The sequence below is a fragment of the Nipponia nippon genome, unplaced genomic scaffold (assembly GCF_047370975.1).
Source record: "Nipponia nippon isolate SJK-2023a ecotype South Korea unplaced genomic scaffold, ASM4737097v1 scaffold_5, whole genome shotgun sequence".
Classification (NCBI taxonomy): domain Eukaryota; kingdom Metazoa; phylum Chordata; class Aves; order Pelecaniformes; family Threskiornithidae; genus Nipponia; species Nipponia nippon.
The window spans coordinates 90,967,901-90,991,198 of NW_028262369.1; the positions used below are offsets into that span (position 1 = coordinate 90,967,901).

A 23,298-nucleotide genomic window follows, 5' to 3' on the forward strand; every position below is an offset into this window, starting at 1 on the left:
CAACAAAAACTAAAATGTTTTTACAAAGGAGCAGACATCAGATAAAAACAAACTGCTTTCATCAACAACTGCCAACAACCAAATAGAAATGCCGTGACTGATCCAGTTCACAGTGCTCTGCTCAAATTAATATATCCCACTTTCAGGGAGGCTAATTAGTGGGTCTAAAGGCTAATGCTGCTATATTGCTGCTGGTTCCCAAACTTGATTATCAGAGCAATCTTGGCGTCTCTGTGTCACATAGGCATACCCCAAAAGAAACCGTACCAGTGTTTAAGACTAGTTGATAATCTCTCTCCAGCTTTTCTATAAAAACATATTTTTTTCCACCTGGGGGCTAGAGTCTGGAATTGCTTTAGATTTACGCTAAGTGCAACTCTGAGTATAGGATCTAATGGTTAGATGCTGTTGCAAGGATGCAAACTGAGATGTTTGAGGATACTGGAAACCCTAGTGATGTAATGTTGGCTGAGCACGTCTGTGGGACAAATAGAATTGTCTTGGCACCTCTGAAGTCAGTGAGGGTTTTGCCATAATGTCACTTTAGATTAATGTAACCCATAAGAAATAACACATGTTGTTCTGGAGTTATTTATTTCATTGTCTATCTATGTTAGAAAGACAACACAGTAAAGTGAGGTAGAAAGAGGAGGGAGATGTGAGGGTAAATGAAAAAACAGAGGGGGGGGAAAAATAAGTTATGTTTGTTTGCATGTCTATGGCAGCTGTGGAGATAGTGCTGTGATTTAATAACCCTACAATGTGCCATGTGTCGCTTCTCTATTGCACACTGATGTAATAATGCAACGGGAAGTTGAATTATTTGTAATGTCATATATTGTAAGAATGAACTGCTCAGAAGTAAACAGCTGAAAAGTGTCTTGATAACAAATTGTGAGGCTAACAAACAGGAAGGGAAAAATAGCAAAAAGAAATTGCCACTGTCCTGGTGTCTCTGGTAAGCAGATATACGTTACTGTGAGCAATGGCACTGCAAAATGTGGTGTCTCCAGTAATGACAATGCGCAGTGCAATTGTGTCCTGTTATCTATAATGGCTTGCTATAAACCATAACACTATCCTGTACTTCATGAAAACGAACAATGGGGTAATGGGGTAATGTTATGTTCTGAGATTGTTTTAAATAGGTATGAAATGACTCTATTGAAGCTGGAAAGTGGCACAAATTTGCATAAAGATTTTACCAATTTTAAATGTCATTCAGATTGTTAAAAATGCCTACAATCCCCTTTATAATCTCTAATTCATTTCCTACTGGGTCATCACTAAATCTAGCTTGATCATATCTATTTCATAGTGACATCTGCAGCTGCATAGCCACCTGTCCCTCTGCATGTTTGTATTTATCCGTTCAAGGTGATGGCTGCAAATAAAAGAATTAGAAGTTCGAGCATACGTGTCTCATGTAGCCATTTATGAGGAAACTTCAGCTTTCTAGAATCAAAATTTTTCAAGTGGCAGTTCCAGTCCAATTCATTGGATGAGATCAAGTTAGCTTCTCACTTATTTTTGTCTCCAGTGGATTGTATTGCCACATGGTTTATACAAAAAAATAAAAATAAAATAAAAAAACAAACCAAACCAAACTCACCAACTTGAATTTACAGCAACGTGGATTTACAATGTTGAGTGAAAAGGAGGTAGCAGAAATACTGCAATGGGTAATTTTGCAGGCAGGAGTTCCTGAGTCCACTCAGGAGCTTGGATACTTATTGCATTTGAGATGCAAAGTGGTTTAGAACCTATGTAGAAATTCCAAAGAGGGAAGGGGTTTGACTGCAGGATATTTTGCTTTATTATTAAAAAACCCAAGCAAACAAACAAAAAACGCCCTGAGGATCTACAAAGCTCTTACTCTTGAGAGGTAAAGTGGGTACCCATTGATGCTTCAGTGAGCAGCAGCGATGTGCCTTTCAAGCAGCTTTGGGATGCATGTGGGTGTGTGCAGGACCTAATACAGAATATTTCTAAAGGTCTCCAGGCTAGAAGCTGAATGAGATAACACTGTGCTTTATAATAGTTAATATTTAGTAGTGGTAACACACAGTAGAAATAGGAAGATATGTTGTTACTGCGTTCTGGGAGGTGATGAATATTGGAAAAAGAGCAGAAATTCTGTGCCTGCCGGGTGCAGATATGTTATAGGAAGCAACAGTTATGCCCTTATGATGAGAGGTGCCTACTTCTGGCTTTACACTTTACAATTCCTGTAGTGATACGTTCAAATAATGCTAATAACATGCCTGCCTAACTACTAATTTACACTGTTGCTCATTTTTAGATGCATGGTAGTTAATGTCTCTGTTCAAGCTCATTTAACTGTGGATGACGTACTTAATATTCTTACAAATATCGAATCACCTCTTTGAAACTTCTTTGGGTCGTTATTTCGTCACAATCACAATATAACAATACAACACTTAAATTCTTTCATTATTTTTAGATGTATTGTTCTGCCTAGTTCTATTTAGCACGTGAGAGGAAAAATGTGTATCCTGCCTGGTGTTTGCCTGCTTGTTGTCTGGTTTCTAGTATTTTTTTTTTTTTTCTTCTAATGGCTTCTATTTTTTTAGTTTTACTTTTCACCTTTTACCCTAGTGAAACGTCTCCAGGGCCCTGTTTCTAGAAATAAGATAACCAAAATCAGACACTAGTTCAATGTCAGAGTGCACCTGAAATCTAAGTAAAAATTCTATTTTTTTCAAGGCTGTTTTCATCCATTTTTAATAGAACTTCACATCTTTAGCTTTTTGCCTGTTACTGAACATCAAATGGATATTTTAATTGGGTTGTCTACAATGACATATGAGCAAATTGCTCCTTTACTACACTTCTGTATATTGAGAAACCTTTGTCATTAGCATCATTTCACGGAATACTTAATCAAGAAAGTACTTTTCTGGATCATGATTCTATTACGTATTTGATGAATTTGATGCAATCCATTTGCTGGGCACACGGTATCTGTGAGACTTCACCAGTCTCCAGAATCTGCTGTTAGGAAAGGTTGCCATTTTACTGTCCGTATCTTTGGTTTTAGAAAGTAGTATCTATTTGTTTTTCATTACGTATTTTCTGCATGCTTAATTCACACCAGCTTTTAAAGCAAGCTCCTCTGTAGACTGAAAACCAGGCTGTAATTTGAATTTCTTGTTTTCTCTTGAACTAATGTCTGATTCATTGATAGAATTTTACCTTTTGGTATTAATTTATTATCTAAATTTCTTGGGTTCTTCCACATGAAAAAGTCACTTGTTTTCTGTAATTTATTAAGACAAAAATGCTTAATTATAAATTAAATAGTTCTCTGTAATCAATACTATAAGCTTATGCACACAGAGAGATATTATTCCTGATAGATACTAGGGGCTTGTATTTCACAGTAGAGTAGGATGCGAGTTAGGAATTCGCTAGGTAATACTGACTATGTACACAGGCACTGCTGAAATTTATTAAAAGTACCCAAACAGAAGCCAGCCTATCCTCAGTATCCTGTTCTTGGCATCTATCTTGTAGAGGATAACAATTTCAAAACATCTTACAGCTTTATGTTCCTTATTTCATTTTGTAACAGCTGAAGATCTCACAAATGAGCATTTGGTTGTTGATGCATATAATATTTGATGTTGGAGAGGAATGTTTGAATGAATGCATTCTGAAACAGGGTGGTTTTTGCATGCCCTTGATAGTCTGGTTTATTAAATGTTATATAGTTAGGTGGAGCCCTTTCCAGTATAATTTTCATGATTATATTTTCAGTGTAATGCATTTTCAGCTATATGAAGATGGCTGTGTCTGCAGCTGATATCAGCTGGCTTCAAAGACAGGATGTGGCATGAAGTGCGCTACTAAGAAAAAAACAAACCCAAAAAACAACCCACAAAAATCGTGGCAAAACGGTAGAGAAGGAGGGAGAAAATAGTGCAGCAAAAAGAAAACCTCCAGAGAGAGTGAGGAGACACTGAACCATGATTTCATAGAAGACTTAATAAACACGAAGCATTGACCCTAGATAACAAGTTAGAAAAGAAGAATTGTTCAGACTCTTAAGGGAATAGATATAGCTGACATAAAAAATGGAAATCAGGTTGCTGTTATTAATAGGATGATTAAAATGAGAATTGGCTAAAAGGTTGTCAGAGAAGCGTTGATGAACGGGAATGAACACAATTTTTCAAGCATTGGTGCTGATAAATGAGGAAAATGAGCAGTCTAGATAGAAGATCTGTAGAAAACTCTATATGACTGGATTATTTAATTGAGTTGTTTTACTACCCTTGTTTTCATGCTACCACTTCAGTGTGGTCACTTAAAACTTTAGAGGTGAGATAAATGAAAACCTTAAGAGACCAGAAGCCCAGGATCACTTGGCATCTGGGACTTCTGCAAAGCTCAGCAAGATGCAGCAAAGCCATAGTAACCAGTGAAGAGTACTTTGATAAATGCAGTATTTTTGCATTTTTAACAGAACTCGAACACCTTCACCTTGTGCTGCTTTTGTAAAAACAAACAAATCGAAGCCCAGAATCACTAAACAAGTCTTTGTTCTCCAAATATGTGAGATAAGGATGCAATAACTCTCTGATTCTGGATGAAGCATGCTAAACCACTTTGAGCTCTGTACAGCACTAGGAGCACTAAGTAGCACTGAGTGCTGCGACTAAAGTCCAAATCCTTGGCATTTCACTATCATTACTTGTCATTGCTAGCATTCTTGGCAGTGGCCAAAGAAATGTGGTATGTAAGCTCTGACATTATATCTTTATGCATATTTAGATAGCTGGATACCCTTCTGCATGTATAGACTACAGTAGTCATATAGCTACAGGATATTGATGTAACATCAAACACTTCTGTGTAAAGCTGGGCCCTTTATTACTCATGTTCTTCCTTATGTGCATATATGTATGCCTACATATGTGAAAGGCTTGATTTTTTCTTTTTTTTTTTTTTTTTTTTGAGTGCTTATTGTTATGGTGGTGCCTTGCAGTGTGAGGCTATCTTTATGTAACCTGTCCTTAAAACTACAGCCTGCCTTTGACTTGCTTCAATTTTATTCATAGAATGGTTATAATTAAAGTGTTCACAAGGCTTTAAAGAGGTAACACAAAAGTTTAGATCTGCTTAGGGCTTAACAGTAAATTACCTCTGTGGCTGCCTGGCCCACTTGCCAGTGCAGCAATGGAGTCTAATCTTCATTCTTTAAGACTGCTTGAAAATGCCTTCTTTCTGTATGTGATGCGGGACTTGATTTGTTTTTTTTTTTTTTTTTTTTCCCCTTCCTTTTAAGCTGTCTAGTTCTTCAAGAGCAATTTGAAATAAATCTCTATATAATAATAGCTAATGAATCATGAATTAGGATGGAAATCCTGCTAACGCTGTTATTAGGTGAAGCTAAAAGCCTGAGTTTTATAACAGAGACAAAAAGCAATACCATGCTAATAAAAATGGAGGAAGCTAATGTTCGTTAAAAAAAAAAAAACAAAACAAAAAAACCCCAAAACAACCCGCTTTCATGAAAAAGTGTTTAAAAGAGGTATGTACAGGTCTTCCTAACTTTTTCTGATTTTATTAATGAGGAAAAGTAATCTACATAGCTTTTCCTGTTGATGGTCTTTCAATAATAATTTGAAAGCTTTCAGAAAGTGGTTTTCATTCCTTTGTTAAAGGAATTTTTCATGTCAGTAAAAATACTTTCCCACCAGCAAGCAGGTGAAGTTGTAAGAAAAAAGCATTACAAGAGAAAAGACCATGTGGAAAAAAGATGGAAGGGTGCCCTTGAATATATTTTAAGTGTATTCCCTTTCCTTATTCAGAAACCATCAATAACAGAGATGTCAATAGAAGAATGAGGATCTTTGTTATATGTTTGAACTGAACATTATCCATATAAATCTAAAACCTTCAGAACGGCAGCTCTACTGTCAATGACTTTTATCTGGATGAAAAAAAACTTCAGAAGAGAAATAATGTTATGAGGTTTTTAAGAAGCCTTTGTAATTAGGATAAATTGAGAAAATGAGTTAGGGGAAGCAATTATTTTTTTTTTTTCTGTGTTAAAGGTAGTTTACTTAAAATGACAGAAAAATATGGACGGTAGAAAACTAAAATCGCTGAGTTTAATGATGTCACTTAGTAGTGGATATAACCAGAATATTGAGGTTATAGGAGAAAGGAAAAAGTTCAATAAAATATGACATATAAACTTTTTGGAGAAATACCTTTAGCCCTGAATTGATACCTACAAATATTGGTTTTAAATTAATGCTTTTTAGGGGAAAAAATTATTAAAAGTTGAGATTAAGAGGAAGGGGGGAGTGATTATGTTGTTATTTCAATAAATAAAGAAGAAATTTTAAAATTTAAGAATAAAGAATTTTTTTAAAGTGGAAGACTGTAGACTTAAAGCAACATTTAGAAGGCAAGAAAAAAACTTGCAAAATATTTTTAAAATTACATTAATGTGGAGCAGGGATAAATTGCACCACTGTTCTTTGTCTCTCTTCTCTCAGTGGTTCATCTATCCAACAGTGTTCTTCCCTCTGCCCCCGTCATGTCATGGGTCCTTACTCTACTACATTACTTGTCTATATGTATAGATTTGCTGCTTAAAGTGAGATATGACCCTTTCACATCAATAGATTGAATAATATGAGCATATATAAGAATTAATTGATGCCTGTCATAAATCAGTGGAACTTATGTACATATATAGTCCAACCTTTCACAAGTAAATTATATGCCATAGAATAATAATTTCAGTGACAACAAATAATGGAATGCACAGGGAAGTTGTACCAAGGCTTAACTGTTACATCACTGATACAAAGCAACACTAGAAAAAATTAATTTTCAGGATGTCAAAGCTAAAGAGTTAAGTCCACGTGCACTTTTTTTGGTTCAGAGATCCAGGTGCTATGTAACTTTGAAAAGGATTATAAAAATGATTGTTTTGTATCTGTTTCCACTAGTTTAGTATTGAATATGGCACTTTTGTGAAAATGGGGTAAGTAAGTTGGCATAGCTGGAAGTTGGGTAATAGGTTTAATGGACAAACGAGCTCATGTGTTCAGGTCATGACAGCCAGTCGGGTCTATTAAGGACCCTTATTTTCCTCTGTGAGTATTTCTTTCTACAGCACTCAATGCGTTACACAATACCCATGTTTTGCTTTGCTTATGAAGGCACACGTGTGTTTCTGGGAGTTTTGGTACGTCTCTGAGCAGGCTGCCAGGAGCACTGAAGTGGTCTGAGACTGTGCAGGTTCATCCACATGTGCAGTTCTGCACGGCCTTGTCTCGTCCAGGCAAGCAATCACTTGCTGAAGGAAACCAAAGGCTTAATGTTATGTTTTGGAGACGAAGGGGAGCCCAAAAGCATACATGCTTTTGCAGGTCTAGATTTGTATGATCTGAACTCTCCCTACATCCTTGGCTTATCTTCTCCTATGCATTCCAAAGCCCTAAAACTACTCAGGAGGAATCTGTGTGTTTAAGGAGTTTGTGGGAATGAAGGTGGGGTAGCTCAGGCTCAAGTGCCAGAAAGTCATTAATGACAATGTAATATCCAATTTCCAATGTCACTTTGTGTGAGACTTCCCATCCTGTGAGGAGCTGCCTTGTGGTCCACCAGGGCCTATTCCAGACAGAGATCAGATGTGAGGAACAGAGCCCAAGGGGGAGAATTATATATCTTTATAATGAGCTCCTTGAATACCCTTCAGTTACAAACTACTTCTCTGATATGGTCCTCGCAAAGAAGATTAAAAACCTTCTATTGCCTTTCTTGGTAGAGGACCGATTCTCTATTGTCTCTGGAGCACATTCGAGTGTTATTGAACTCTGTTTTGTTACGGAGCTAAAAGCTGACTTGAAAGAACAGTCACCATGAGGAAAATGGAATAGCAATGCCATATGTAATGTAGTATTGACAAAAAGCCTTGACTTGGCTCACAGCACACATTTTGCTGATTTTTTTTTTTTTTTTTTTTCGGTGACATTATTCTCACTCAGTGTAGACTCCACAACTCAATTTTTTTTTTTTTCCCCTTCCCCGCCCTGGGTGCACCAGAGTGGGACTTATCAAGAGGCACTTCAGGTTATAGCACAAGATATCTTAATGTCCTCCTACTTAAAATGCCTTTTTCTGTGAACCTATGAATGAGGTCTATTACTCTCTCACTGCCATTTGTTATTGAGATTGGTTTTTCTTTTTCCTTGAAACTTTTTTTGGAGAGGCTGTTTAACTTTCACTCTCTAGTCCTTTCTATTTGGATCTCTTTTCCTTCTCTTTGCTGAACTTTCTCTTCACCTTTTATTGTCATTAGGTATTCCATTTTCTGGATGCTTTTCTCATCTGTAGCCTATTGCTTCATTTTATTTTCTTTCAGCCTCTTGTTCATGTTGAGTAATGTGGGTTTTTTTCTCTATCTCTTCACAAAATAGAAATATAAGAACAGGATGCATGAGACTTCCTTTTTTATGTGAAAATGAAATCCTCAGCTCAACTGGCTCCATCTATCTCTGATTTCTTCTTCATTATCAAAGTGCACTGGCAAGTAATACCTCAAATATGATAGTCAGCCTCTGGAGACCAAGAGCATGGTGCAAGCTATGTTTCTTTTATTAGCAGCAGTCCCCTTAATCCCTTGCTTATATCAACCTTTTTAAGAAAATTAATTTCACATGATTATGCTAATATTTTCTTAATGAATTAGAAAAGAAACCTGTGCAGAACATTAATGAATCATTTTAACCATCCCTGCTAAGAGATTTCAAGATAATTCTTTCTGTAAAAGTATATGAATATTAATATACACCCTGGTAATTGGTACAAAGTTAATTACTGTAATTCTGCTATAGTAAAAAAAAATCTGTAATATGCAGTAATAGCTAGTTATTAAGATGAAAAACTCGAAGTTAAAATATTGACCTATACATATGAAGTGAGGTACGAAACAATTTTGATGTAATAACCAGATATTTTAAAGAAATATAATTTGGCTATTAATTTCATGTAGAATATTTATTTACATGAAGTGAATAAGTTAGTTGTCATCTTTACTTCAGTGGGTTTTGCCTCAGATATGAAATCAATAGGAGTGGGATCTACCTCTTCTAATGTCTAGGGGAATAATATATGTACACACGACAGAACCTGTCTGTGGAAATTAGAACTAGCAAATTAATCAATACTATAACATTTTAATAGAAGTTTCTGTGTTATTATTTGGCACTTGATAGGATGAATTAACTTGCCTAGCTGTTTTTCTGAAACAATGAGTAGTCAAAGCATTTTAATTACCCTAAAGTAGTTGCTGTCTTAGCACTCATAAATGTGTGTGTGTATATATATAAATTTTAATTTATGTTACTTTTTCTGTGCTTCCTAGAACAATGATGACTTTTCCTCTCAGTGGAACAACTGTGCAAACAGTCAACCATGCAAATTTCTGTCTGCCAGGCTGCAGAAATCCACTGTCGTTTCCCGGAATGGGAAGGGTAGGAACTGTTAGCCTGGCTGGACCCTGATGCCCAAATTCTGTGAGAAGCTCCAGGGCAGAGCTATGAAACCCCACGCGCATGGCTGGGTACCGTACCTGCTTTTCATTCGCATGTGTTTCACATGTGTCTTCACTGCCCGTGGTCCTTCAGCTTTTTCATGCTATTTACCACATATGAAAAATTGTATTTTTAAGGAGTGTTTTTATCTGAGATTGGAAGAAATGTGGAATGTTCCTGTAACTGATGTTAGAAGCCTTACAGTTGTTCAGATGCGGTTCTTAACATATTACTACTTGACATAAACTTTGTGTATCTCATCAAAAAACTTAATCCTTATAATGATATAACTGTACAATCATTTTGTTTTACTTACAGCTAAGAGTTAGTAACATACTTGTAGTGAAACAGAAGTCATGTGCAGCTGTACAATACATACAGAAATTTTTATCTACAAAATTGTTATCCACACTTGTAAGCTCTTTATTTTTTTCTAGTGTTTATTATGTTGCTGTCTAACTTAATATTAGTGCAGATCTTCAGTGGGAATTTCTGTCTTGAAAATGTATTAAGACATGTAATTATTAACCAGTCCAAATTGAATAAGATGCTTCTTTTTCATCTAAAGACTGTATTATTTACTCCCACTATTGCAACACTTAGCTTTCTTTTACTGCAGGCCTTTTAGTTCTGCCAAGCCTACAATTTTCACATTACCATATAGACTATAACTGAAAAGGAATAATCCTTTATTAATTTTCTAATAGAGAAAAAGAAACAAATAACCAACACATAAGAATATAGGGAAGAAAAGGGAAATAAGCTTTTTTTAAAACTGTATTCAGCATACTGAGTATAAATTGGAATAATACTCTCTAAGCAAATTGAATTGTCAGGTAGTAATAAAATAGTGGCTTAAGTGATTTAAAAATGTCATTAAGCAAAGATGGTTTTTTGCTCTATAGTTACTACGGAAATTAAGTGAACAAATGTTATTTTCCTTCATACAAAGAAAATAACTGAGTGCTGGAAATCTTAATTCATGGAAATGGCTTTTTTTTTTTTTCCCCTCGTGCTTGCATGCCATCTTCCAATGCTGCACTATGTGTAGTGTGTGTGTATGTTTTCTTTTTTGATTATCACTTTATGTAAGGGTTTTAGATCCAATTAATATGAAATCAGAAGAAAACATGATGTATTTAGGAAAGAGAGTTATCCTGGAAGTGATGGTCAAGTCAAAGGCCTGTCCTGGCTCATCAGGGCAATGTCAGGAACTCGCCACTCCCAAAAGTCAGCAAAAAGCAATACGGTGATGGTTTTGATTTCCTAGCCTGAATGACCAGGTATTAATTCCATGTGTATCATCTTGAAAGGGCAGATGCTGGTCCAAATCCAGAGGGGGAATTCAAATTCACACCTCTATCTTCACAGAAACCTACTTTAATGTGCTCTAATACCTTTGCTTGGGAAGGAAGGAGCAGAAGGTCCAAGGCCCTCGTTAGAAGTGGATTGCTGGCATTTACCGGGGCCCAAAGAAATCTTCTATATTCAGTCTTATGTATTTCCACACCGTGCTTTGATGGAGAATACACAGCCCCTGTCTAATAACATGATTGAGTTATGTCTGCAGTCTGGGTGTCCCCTGAACCTTCCTCCTGGTGATCTTGGGCTCTGCAGGGAGTTGGTTTCATAGGTTTGGATTTCATAGCAGAAGGGTTGATACAGTCCAGTGAACTCACCCCTCTTGCTGCTTTCAGGGAAAACGTGTTGCCTTCAGCATTTAATACTTACTTGAATTGATTTCGTTGGGAAAAATGGCACTCAAAAATGGAATTTCCCTACCCCCCATCCTGTGTTTTAAATAACTTCAGCAAAAGAAATAAAAGGTAAACGTGTGGATCACAACCTCAAAAGGAAAGATAAAACATGAATTTTGGGCTTTTTGTTAAATAATTTTTATTTCCATTTAAGGATGCAGGGGAACCACCCAAAATTTGGACTTAAAAAAAAAAAAAAAAAAGCACTTAAGCACTTTTTCAAAACTTTAGTTGAAATTAGTCTTCACTGAAGTTCCTGTTTGGCTTTCCTGGTGTGTATATGCAAAAAAATTAAAAGCTTCAGAACACGAATTCCCTTTGTGTGTTTTCTGTTGTGCCCCTGCTCATCTTGTTCAACAATTTCAGCTGTTTTCCAGTCAAGCTGTGCATCCTTCTGCATTTCTGTTAGGGTAACTATCAATTAGAACCAAGCCTCAGATAAGTTTGGTTTTCCATGCCATGATCTTTGTTTTGTCTTGTATAGGATTTCTGACTCTTCAAACAAAATAAGTGCATCTCATGACAGGTATTGATCTTTCATGCTAGAAGGAACAAAAGAAATGTGTTTCATGTGTGTCTGTATCAACAGATGAATAAATTTCAAGTTCTGAAGGCCAGACTGTGATCATCCCAATTTCATGTAGCACATAATGCCAAGCAATGACTATTGTACCAGCTCACACAACCTCATTCCTGGATAAGAGATTACCTGTTTGAAAGTAATCCACTGATTATTTAAATATTTCAAAAGGTGGAGAACCTACTCAATCTCTTGGAAAAATATTTTTCTATAACTACTCCAGTGGTTTAAAAATCTATGCTTTATTTTCAGTCTGAATTCCAGCTTCTAATCATCCTATCTTGTTATACTCTCTCCTAAGACAAGAAATATGCTGGAGATTTCATTTTCTCTATTGACTAACAGGGTCCAATTTGTTCAGCCTTTACATGTTGTCTTTGGTAAGTTCTTCTCATGCTCCACTTCTGAGTAAGCACTAGATTGCTCTCTAGCCTGGCTTTCTAGAGCATGGACACACATAAACTCACTCTTTGCTTATACATCTGTTCATTTCCACATCCTGATAAGCTGCTGGCTATGAAGCTGTTGGATAACTTCAACCATAATATAGCTATTCTGATTTTGGCCAACTTGGTTTTTGTGGTTGGTTTGTTTGTTTGTTTTTTGTTTTTCTTTTTGGTGGTCTTACTGCTCTGAAAATGTTGTCACTTTCCCATGCTTCTGATGTTTGTACTGCTCAGCAATGCAATTTGAAATTTTGGACAATGAGCTGCAAAATCTAGGCATTTTTTTAATGCTAATATCTACTTTTTCTTTGTTTTTAATAGTTTCCTAAGACAACAAGGCTTATTTGATCACCAGCTCTGTTCTTCCTCCTGACTGTAACCATTGAACACTCATCCATTTTTGACACGGAGGAAAGAGTCTCAAAGACAGGTAAGTTCCCCCAAGTTTTGGCAGTTGGGTGGCAGAGTCTGAAAGGACTGCTCCCGCAGAGAGGCTGCGGCCGGGGTCCGATCATGCCTGTGTGCAGCGATGGCTCTCGCACAGCCCTGAGCCAGCTTCGCCCTTGCCCTGCTGGCAAATGGGGTCTGTTGGTGAAATCAGAGGATGCTGCGTGGGTAGAAAGGGTGTCAGGGGCCACGTGGGCTGGGGAGGGGGAAATGGGGTACTGCTGCGGCGGGGGGAGAGTGTGGAGTCTGATGTTGTGGGGTTGTGTAGCAACGAGGAATACAAATGTATGAGAAACTGGATTTCATTAGTTCTGCTGGTATTAGATGTTATCAATCATAATCAGAGTTATTGTTCTATGAAGGAACCTCTTTGTAGTGCTTATTAAACCTAATTCTCTATCTTCGTTGTCCTTGTACAATTTGGAAAATTATTCATGACTAGCTTCTATTTTTATGGGCTCCCCAGACTGCCTACAATCATGTGCAAGAAATGCTTCCAGACATTTAAAAGTATTTATGTGGAAGGAAGAATGATCTTTCTCCTCTGTTATATCTTCTCTGAACTGCAAAAATTATCAGTGGGACTAATTCTGAGTTTGGCCTTATTTTCTTCTCCTTGCATTCCTGCTCTAGCTCTTTCAGATAAATTAAAAAACAGTCTGGCACACACCTGCTCTAACAGGTCAGGATCCTCCTAGTTCAGACTCCCACTGCAACTAAGGTGCTGCAGGAGAAAGCTGTGTGGTTGTCTTCTGAGGATTCATCTTCTATTTCCAAAATACAAGGTCTGTCAATGATGTTTGAAATTCAGAGAAGCTATCGGAGGGATGTTGGTAGTGGTATTTTTAATGCTGAGGATGCTGAGGTGTAAGCTGTCCCCATGGAACAGAAGAAGGTGGCTTTCATAAAGCTGATTGTGTGACTTTAACAGAGTTTAAAAATATTTAGGAAATGTATAAATGAATTAACTAGACTGACAGCTCCTAAACTAAAATATCAAGATTTGAGGCGAACTAGGCTATTTCTGCCTGAGATACACTGCACTTGCATGAAACTTAATGGTGGTGATTTGATAGTGAATCTCTGGGCCTTTGAGGAAACCTAGATAAGATTAGACTGGAAGAGCACAAAGGCAGCGTGTGAAGCTGCTGCAGCTTGTAGCCCTCTGTTACTGTGAAGAGTGGGTTGGTTTTTATTGGGGAAGGAAAAAACTTCACTTTTTGTCAGAGGATATAGAAGCTATATCTTATTTTCAGATGTGTGACCTTTTCTTTGTTTTGGGTAAAATAACTGGGTTCTTAATATTTTGGCTGTTACTTTTACTTGAGTGTTATGAAGATATTTTATGAAAAGCTTAGCTTTTACGAAGAGCAAATAACTGAACATAACATGATGATTTTCACAATTAAATTAAGAAAATCAGTGATTTTAAGGCATGTGACAGATTAAATTGCCTGATTTTAGCCAACATTTAACAATGATAAGATGTTAGTTGAGAAAAAACAGATTGACATAGCTGTGAGAACTGAAACGTGGCTTAAAGTCTTCCTAAATATTCTAAGAAAAGGAAATTAAGTGTCTGTTTAACATAGTCATTAATCATTTAGGAGGAAAAACAGTTTAATGATATGAATTACATATTCACCACATACTTGCTTAGGTGTTGAAACAAAGTGAGAGATAGCACAGAATAGAAATAGTACATATGCATTTAAACTTTAAGATGACTTTGCCCTCGCTACATTCCCGTAATTCTGGGAGCTGCTTTCTGTGATGGTGTGGAAACACTGCAACATGAAGATTAGCAGAAATACGGTATTAAGCTCAAATACTGCAACATGCTTTGAAGTGGAGAGAGAATTCTAGTTCTGAACTGTGGATTTCAATTTTGATGTTCAAGTACATAATTTGGAATTTATTTTCATGACTAGATGCATAATTTTCAAGTTAGATGATGTTGAGTCTACCATACTTAAGAGACCCAATATAAGAATAGAAGCAGTATGATATAACTTTTAAAACTAACCAGCAGAGCAGGGAATGTATAACTTCAGTGAAATATTTGTGAGCAGCTTGCAAATCTGATTAATTACTCATATGAAAAATTGTCAATACTTTTGAATAATAAATCTGTTGGAGGCTTCTGCAACTTGTTCACAGGCAATTTGCAAACAAAAAAGGAGCTGAAATCCCATTGGTGGGATTTCATTATAAATGACTCATTCAATCCTGGAGTAGACAAATAAATAATACAAGATACACAAAAATGTTTTGAAACACATGCAAAATGCAATGCAAAGATTCAGCAGAGAGAAACTCGTGCCAGGTTCTGGAACAAGGTAAACAGTAGCTGAAATGGGGCCACACAGAACCCACACCTGACTTCCAGCCAACATCAGTTTCTCACCTGGGGCAAGTCCTCACTGACATGACCAGACAGAAAACGCTTGGGGTGGCTTTTGAATTCAGAGTATTACTTCCCTCTCTTTTTGAAGATCAAAAGATGCAAATAAAAATAAATAAAACAGATGTCAGCAAAAACATCACCTCTGGATATATCTCCTCCTCTGCAGGGAAAAAAAAAAATAGAGCATAAAACTTTGTGAAAATTTGTTTTGTGTGTAAACTGTGGTTTATCTTGAAATTGGACAGGTGAGTTTTGGTGGTTGTCACAGCAATTCTCCTATCAGTCTTAAACTGTTGTTCTCCTATTGGTCTTAAGCTGTTGGTTATATCTAAAATATCAAAGCCACGTCTTGTTAGTTCGTCTGTCTGTGGACCACATAGTTACTCTGAATTGTCACCTTGCCTGGTTTGGACATGTCTGCTCTCAGGCTCTGAAGACTTCTTTAAAAAAAAAAAAAACCAAAACAAAACCCACAAACAAAAACCCAAACAAAACCCCAGTAGTGAGTGTAACTCTGGGAGGAAAAAAAGATAAATCTCAAACTCTCAAAAGAAAGGAAGGCAGACAGAGTCAAGACGACAGGTAACAGGAACCATGGCAAAGATAAGTAATCAACTGAGACAAACATTGTTGCAGTCTGTCAGCTCATACAGAGATAGTTATGATTAGTGTTTTGGATACTCCTGAGCATAGAGAATAAAATCAGACATAGGAATCTTTCTTGTCACAGATAGATGCTTTTCTTATGCTGAATTGACACTTTGGTTGCATAAGCACAAAAATATCCCTATTTCTTTTCTTTCAGATATGTAGGACTCTCAGGAGTCCTGTTTTGGGTGGAACTAGATGTTTTTCAATGGAATTTACTCTGAAAGACAAATAAGATCTTCAGCTTAGATGGAAATTAAATGAAAAGCATAGCAAATGTCTTGTATAGCTTATAAAGTCCTGTGGCTTGAAGCCTAATATGATTGCATATATCTGTTGGTGGCCAGGACAAAAAGCATCTCTCTATGCACAAAGACTTTCTAGGGGAGAGAGGGCTTTCTGCCAGGATTAATTTAACAAAGGGGGGAAAAAAACCTAAACAGTGGATGGGACAAATGGGAAGGGACTTATATCTAGCTAGTTTGGGGTATTTTAAGTTTTTAAAAATGTAATCTATTTTAAAAGACATGATCAAGAAAATGACATTCTTTTGTCTACCATAGCGGGTCATCCTATCCACCAAGGCAGGCTGAGGTGATAGAACAAAGGACAAAAAAAAAAAAAAAGAAAAGGATGAAAGACTCTTTAAAACATTTGAGGTCAGTCTGTCCCAGAGCTACGCATCTACTTAGGTTAGCAGTCAATGAATTAAAGGTTAAAGTCTTTTCTAACTTACTAACTATTTGTATGGCCTTGGGAGTCCTAATAAGCATGGAGTGGTGTATCCTGATTTTCACCAGTGTGCTGCAATGGAGCTTTAGGATGCAATAAACAATAAAAAGGAAAATAGAAAATAAGTATCATGCAGCATAAAGCTGGGAGTGAAGAAATTAGTGTCAATGTTTGGCTCTGCCCTACTTGTGCAAATAATTTCTGTCCTCTTGTTGCTTAGTTTCTTTATCAGTGAAATGGTGCTAAGAGCACCTGTCTTCCTTGCTGTCTTTTATCCCTGGTGGATGAAAGGTACAGTGTAAGTAGAGGAGGTAGGAGCTCAGCAATATTGGTTTTCTTGATCATAGTCCACATTCACTTCATTCATTTGAAAAGGAAAAGGTTGAATTTCCTTTCAACAGCTTTGTATTTTGCTTTTGGTGGGCCTTTAATAATAGCAAGAAAATGTCTCTATTTCATCTGATCTCTTAGTATCAAATTATTTATAATATTTGTACAATGTTGAAAATAGCTTAAAAAGTAAGGGCCATAAGGACATGGTTATATAGTGGTATTCAACTGGAAATATAGTATGAGCAAAATGATCATAGAAAGCTAGATTCAAATATGCCTTACTTATAGTATCTGTCCAAAGCACAGAGTAAGTACTAGTAGGTGTTTATATGTAATTCAGGAAACACTCTCTTTGATAGGTTAGCAACAAAAGAGATTTATTCTTCCAAAACCTATTCTCTGTTTTTGGATTATCTCAGAAGAGCCGCCATAGCAAATAAACACAGTCTGTTGGTATTTGTAATAAACGTGAATGGAAAGATCTTGGCCTGCAGTAAGTATTTCCCAGCAGAAAAGAGAATAGAGCTCCAAAAAGAGGATGACAAATGCTAAGTGAGGAATACCCTTAGGAAACAGAGTTTTTTTTTTTTCTGCCAGGGGAATACCTTTCAGATGTGTTCAGCATAAGCTCTTCTTACTAGAGACCCTAGAAACTCTACTGTAAAATTCAGTAAGAGGAAGATAAAACCAATACTGTGGATATTTGATAATACCAGCAAATAAGCAGGGAGAAATTTGAGTCATGCTGACTTAAATCTAAACATATAAAATAATTTTAGTTTGTATTAAGTTTGGAAATATTTGTAGGATTTTTGCATGATTTTTTTCTTGATATTCTTGGCTATATTTTTTTCCTCTTCCTCCTCTGCTCTGTCTGTCTAGTTATCAAAGTGTAACTATAACAGTATTTGTCAACAAACAGGTACATCTTTAATTTTTCTTGCTTCAGTTATATTCCAAATTTTTGTTTTCCATGTATGTTGTACAGTGACCAGTGCTAACAGGTTGCCCTTCTTTCTTTTTAAGAACTGACACTTCTTAATGGAGTATTTTAAGGGCCAGAAAAATCCTCAATTAACATAAATCAGTGCAGTTACTTTTAAAGCCAATGGGGTTCTGCCAGTTGACACCATCTGATGATCTGACTTTGTTTCTTTTAACCTTTTTAAATTTTTTTTTTTTTTACTGTTTAAATACATCTTTCATGTTAGGCCAGCCCAGGGTTCTTCCCCCCCCCCCCCCAAATGTCTAGCTCCTTTAAATAGCTTTCACACTTTATATTTTTCAGAGGCTGTAAAGTTTTGATGTCATATGGTGCTAAACCAGTAATAGTGGTATGTCCAGGATGCTGTGGATCTGACAGCTGTGCTACTCTTCTACTATTAAAAACACAGCAACTCCAACAAAACTGCAATGGGGTGTTTGACTACCAGTTGTTACTATTTTCTCACAAGACCTTTCAAACCCTTTTTGATTAGCGTATAGGGCGATTGGTTGTTTGCTTCTAAATTAATTTGCGCTGAACTACATTCTCCTTCTGTTGCACCATTTACCAAGATACTTACAATCTGTCTGGGTCTTAGTATTTTGTCTAGAGTATTCAGTAGTTCATGTAGATTTGGGATGAGTTCTCTAGCAGTGAGGCTTATGGTTTCTTATCTTTGTTTGTTGTGACAACTTTTATTTTTCCCTGTTAACTTCTGTCAAATTTATAGTTTAGAAGTATACTAAAGGAGTTATGGAGGTCTTAGCTAACTCCTGTACCACAAACACAAACCCTTTCGATCCAGGTAGAGCCATAGTGCAGGATTCACACTGCTTAAATTCAAGTGTTTCCTAAATGTCCTAAATTAGACAATTCATCTCTCCAGGCTTCTTGTAGTCAAAAGAGTGAGAAAGTCTTTTTGGAAAGTGCTTCAGAGTGAAGGCCTAAAAGGGCTCTAAGCTGTCCCCTGTAGAAGCCTGGTTTTCCTCACCGGCCATATGGAGGGAATGGGGAGAGAAACCTTGTGTAAGTTGTGTGGGCCACCCTGACTGAATCAGAGAAAATGAGGTTGGAAGGCAGATCTCTTCTGTAACTTATTTTCTTCTTAAATCTTGGACGAAGAAGCAGCCATTCCTAAGAAATGACTGAGTAACTAGTTCTTACGTTTCTACTGATGACGAGACTGCATCTCAAACTATTGATTTTTGTGTCCTAATTACACTACCATTTTCCTGATGGCCAACCTAAATAGTTACTTTCTGTGGTTCAAGCCTGTTACTTTCATGTAATCCACAGTGAAGATGGAGAGCATCCTCCTATGATGCATCTTACCCCCCCCCCCCACCCCGATGGCATGGTATTAGTGACTCATGCTCACTTGTCATCCATGATTAGTCCTTTTCTAAAACACTGTGATCAAGCAGCTCTTCCCCATCAACTTCATACAGATGCATATCTCTCTGATGTATTGTTTTTTACCTTTCTTTAGTGAATTTTGTACTTTATTTTTGACCTCTTCCCCAATGTGTCAATTTTCTGTCTTTCCTCATCTTTAGCCTTTCATGCTTACAGCCGTTATGAGTTTGTGCCACCTGGAGATCTAATAACTATGTTCTCCACTATGCCATCAAGGTCATTAATGAAAGCAATGGACAGGTCCCAGTCTCAGAGGACCCCACTTGATATCCTTCCAGACTGATGCTGAACCAGTGATATGTACACTTAAAGGATTTGTTAGTACTCTCACTTGGGTATTTCTTTCAGATGACTGTCCTGGGAGAGAGAAAGAGTGGTGACTGCTCCAAGACTGCTCCTATTACTCCTATGATTTGGGAGGGAGGTAGCTGGGGCAACCCATTCTTCTTTGCCACAGGAGACCACCAGGTCTGCTACACTAGCTGTGAAGCTACAAAACTTCTCTAGCTATGTGGCCTTTATAGGTTATAATAGGGGGGAAAAAACCCAAACCAAACCAAAACAAAAAAAAAACACCAAAAAAAAAAAACCTGACAAAAACCTAAACAACATTTCTTCAATGCTTTTCTCTTGACAACTTGATGTGGCCTGTTATGTATTTTTTTTTTCTTGTTACTTTCTAGAGTTTTTCAAATGATTCCTGTACTTTCCAGTGTTTTTTGAATTGCTAATGCATTCCTTCCTGCTCTTGAGCCATTGCCTATAGAGCCAAATGTCCTAATTAACCTGGTGGTTCCCAATTTGCTAAGCAATCTTGAATGTGAAATCTCATCAAAGTACCCTTTGGAAATCTGAATATGCTTATATTTCCACTTAATTTCCCTTATCTAAAATGGCAGCAGCATAAAGCTGTGGCAGATTAGTTAGTTAAGTATAACCTCCAGTGCTTTAAGCCTCTCAAACTCTGTATTTATCAAAAAGCTCCAACAGATGGAATATAGTTATAGCATCAGCTTAGGACCTGGGAAATCTTAAATGACAGTTTCTTACTAAACCACAGACATTTTTCCTCATCTTGAGTCATTTAATCTCCTCATTGCCTAAACTCCCTTTTTGTAATTTCAGTTAAGAACACTTGCTCCTCTTTCTTTTATTTGCTCTCCTCTGTTCCAACTTCAAGGACAAGGACTTTGTTTTCCATGCAATGCTACAGGCCTGGGGAGGAGGAGCTGGAGAGCTGCTTGGCGGAAAAGGACCTGGGGGTGTTGGTTGACGGCCGCCTGAACATGAGCCAGCAGTGTGTCCAGGTGGCCAAGAAGGCCAATGGCATCCTGGCTTGTATCAGAAACATTGTGGCCAGCAGGACCACAGTGATAGCACCCCTGTACTCTGCACTGGTAAGGCCGCACCTTGAGTGCTGTGTTCAGTTTTGGGCCCCTCGCTACAAGGACATGGAGGTGCTGGAGCGTGTCCAGAGAAGGGCACCAAGGCTGGTGAAGGGTCTGGAGCACAAGTCTTATGAGGAGCAGCTGAGGGAGCTGGGGTTGTTTAGCCTGGAGAAGAGGAGGCTGAAGGGAGACCTTATTGCTCTCTACAACTACCTGAAAGGAGGCTGTAGCGAGGTGGGGGTTGGTCTCTTCTCCCAGGTAACAAGTGATAGGATGAGAGGAAAAGGCCTCAAGCTGCACCAGGGCAGGTTTAGTTTGGACATTAGGACAAACTTGTTCACCGAAAGGGTAGTCAGGCATTGGAACAGGCTGTCCAGGGAAGTGGTTGAGTCCCCATCCCTGGAGGTATTTAAAAACCGTGTAGATGTGGTGCTTAGGGCCATGGTTTAGTGGTGGGCTTGGCAGTGCTAGGTTAACGGTTGGACTCGGTGATCTTAAGGGTCTTTTCCAACCTTAATGATTCTATGATTGTAAGGCATTTAAAAATGTGGGTAAAACAAAAAGTCTGTCTCAAGCAGATTTTAAGTGTTTTTCTCATTTTAGATGTTTTCAGCTTATTGAATTACATTTTTCCTATTCACTTCCTAAAATCATACTCGTAAGAGATAGTTATAGATAGTCCACTCAAGGAATCCTTCCTGCAATTAGAACTTTCTCCAGCAAAAGGTTACCATCTTCCTATGGCAGCTTTTCTGGCCACCTCAGGTGTGGTATACAGCCCTGTTGCTCAGACTTTAATTAATCTAAGGGGCTGATATTCTGCTTTGGACAGATGTGGAAATACCTCTTGTCGTATTATTAGGGAGGAGCCTAATAACATAGATGCAGAGGTTAGTGGCAGGGGCTGTACAAACATAGAAGGGATGGTCAGCGTCCCTCAAGGTTCAGTCTCAGTGATGGTTGTAAGGCCACATAGAGACCAAACCTAGCTCTATCCTGCTCTACTTCAGTATAGTTTGATGTTCTCAATTATAGTTTCCAGTTTCCAACTACATCTTGACAGCACATGAGCCAGAGAGTTAAAAGGAGGGCAGCTGGACTAGATGATTGTTGTAGGTCTCTTCCAACTGAACTATTCTATTCTATATCAACCCTGTAATTTTTTTGTGTTCTGTCTAGAAGGGTTAGTGGTCAGAGAGAAAGACTGTGCATGTCTTGTCAGTCAGCATCCCACAGAAATACCTTAAGGAATTCCTATTGTTATCACTACAGGGATAACAAACAGAGATGGACTGACAAAGGAGCAAAAACCCTAGAACTTAATGCTTGTGAGCAACCCAAATTCTAATGAAATTGATTTTTTTGCCTTCAGAGTACCCAATCATGATTGCTGACACTGAAATGGGGTGTTTTCTGCTGTTTTAAAATGAATTATTTTAAAATAACCTTGGAGATAAACTTTCTAGGACATGCTTGAGTTGTTTAGGTTTTGCTGTAATATTTGCTTAGCAAAACCTGCTGTCTTCAAAGTAATAACTGTAACATTGTGGTTTCCAGTTAAGAGTCATTCTGTAACTCAGTTCCTTCTATTGAACAGAAGAAATCAATAATAATAGGTTTTAGGGCTTCTGCTGTATAGGCACAAAATACATTTTTCATGCAATGCCATATTTGAGTTTTCACTGTGGGGACTATATTGGAAAACTAGATGGAATATGTATTCGTTTTATCAAGCAGATTTCATAGAAGTTTGAACTGTATAACTCAATGCATTTTTCTGGTGAAGCTAAGACTTCCAATGATGATGATTATCAAATCTGAAATGCAAAGTGTAAGTGTTGTGTTGGGTGCTTATTCATAGTGCATAGTAATCTTTACATGGTGAGTTCCCTTGGGGTGTTGTATAATTCAGGACAATATATAAGACCTTATAGCTTTTCTCATCAGTTACTTTCTGCTTATAAATTCTGTGTAGGCTATATAACCAATGAGAATATCTTTATTAAAACAAGCTACTAGATAAATAAGTTTTCCAGTTACAATCACAAATACATGTGTCATTAAACACACTGGAAAAGCTGAACACATTGCAACTGTCTGTCAAATGCATTCTGTATAACTCTGATTTATGTTAACATCAGAAATTTTCTGGTATGAACATATGAAACTAGACTATGCAATGTCATGGTAATAAATGGAGTATTTTTCCGAACTCTGCTCCCAGATCTGGATTCTACCTTTAAAACGAGTCCCTGAGGTGCTCTGTGTTGGGCGCAACTGGGTGATGCGAGTGACCATGGTGAAATTGAGTCTAGAAAGACCGTGCCTGCTTTTTGTAGGGACTACCTGAAAAGTAGCATGTCCTCTTTCTTGACCCACTGTATCTGCTATGTGGGTCTTGGATCTGATGGCTGTTTTATACAACTCTCTGAACTTTGACATTTTCCATAGATGTAAGCCAAGGTCAGAAAAGAACGGTGGTGTCCTCCATTCTATCTTGCTCCAAGTCCAATACTTTAAAGATGGCATGCCTTGTAGGAGTCCATTAGTTTTCAGAAACAATTCCCATCTTGTGAAG

The 23,298-nt window shown here is 37.4% G+C and overlaps 1 long non-coding RNA gene across 1 annotated transcript in view; it reads left to right on the forward strand.

Moving 5' to 3' along the window:
* LOC148052384 (uncharacterized) overlaps positions 1-23,298 on the forward strand; it is an 81,039-nt gene that overhangs the window by 44,679 nt on the left and 13,062 nt on the right. The window contains exon 2 of the long non-coding RNA XR_015699317.1: positions 12,686-12,794. This is a non-coding gene — a long non-coding RNA (uncharacterized LOC148052384). The remainder of the gene's footprint in view (positions 1-12,685; positions 12,795-23,298) is intronic.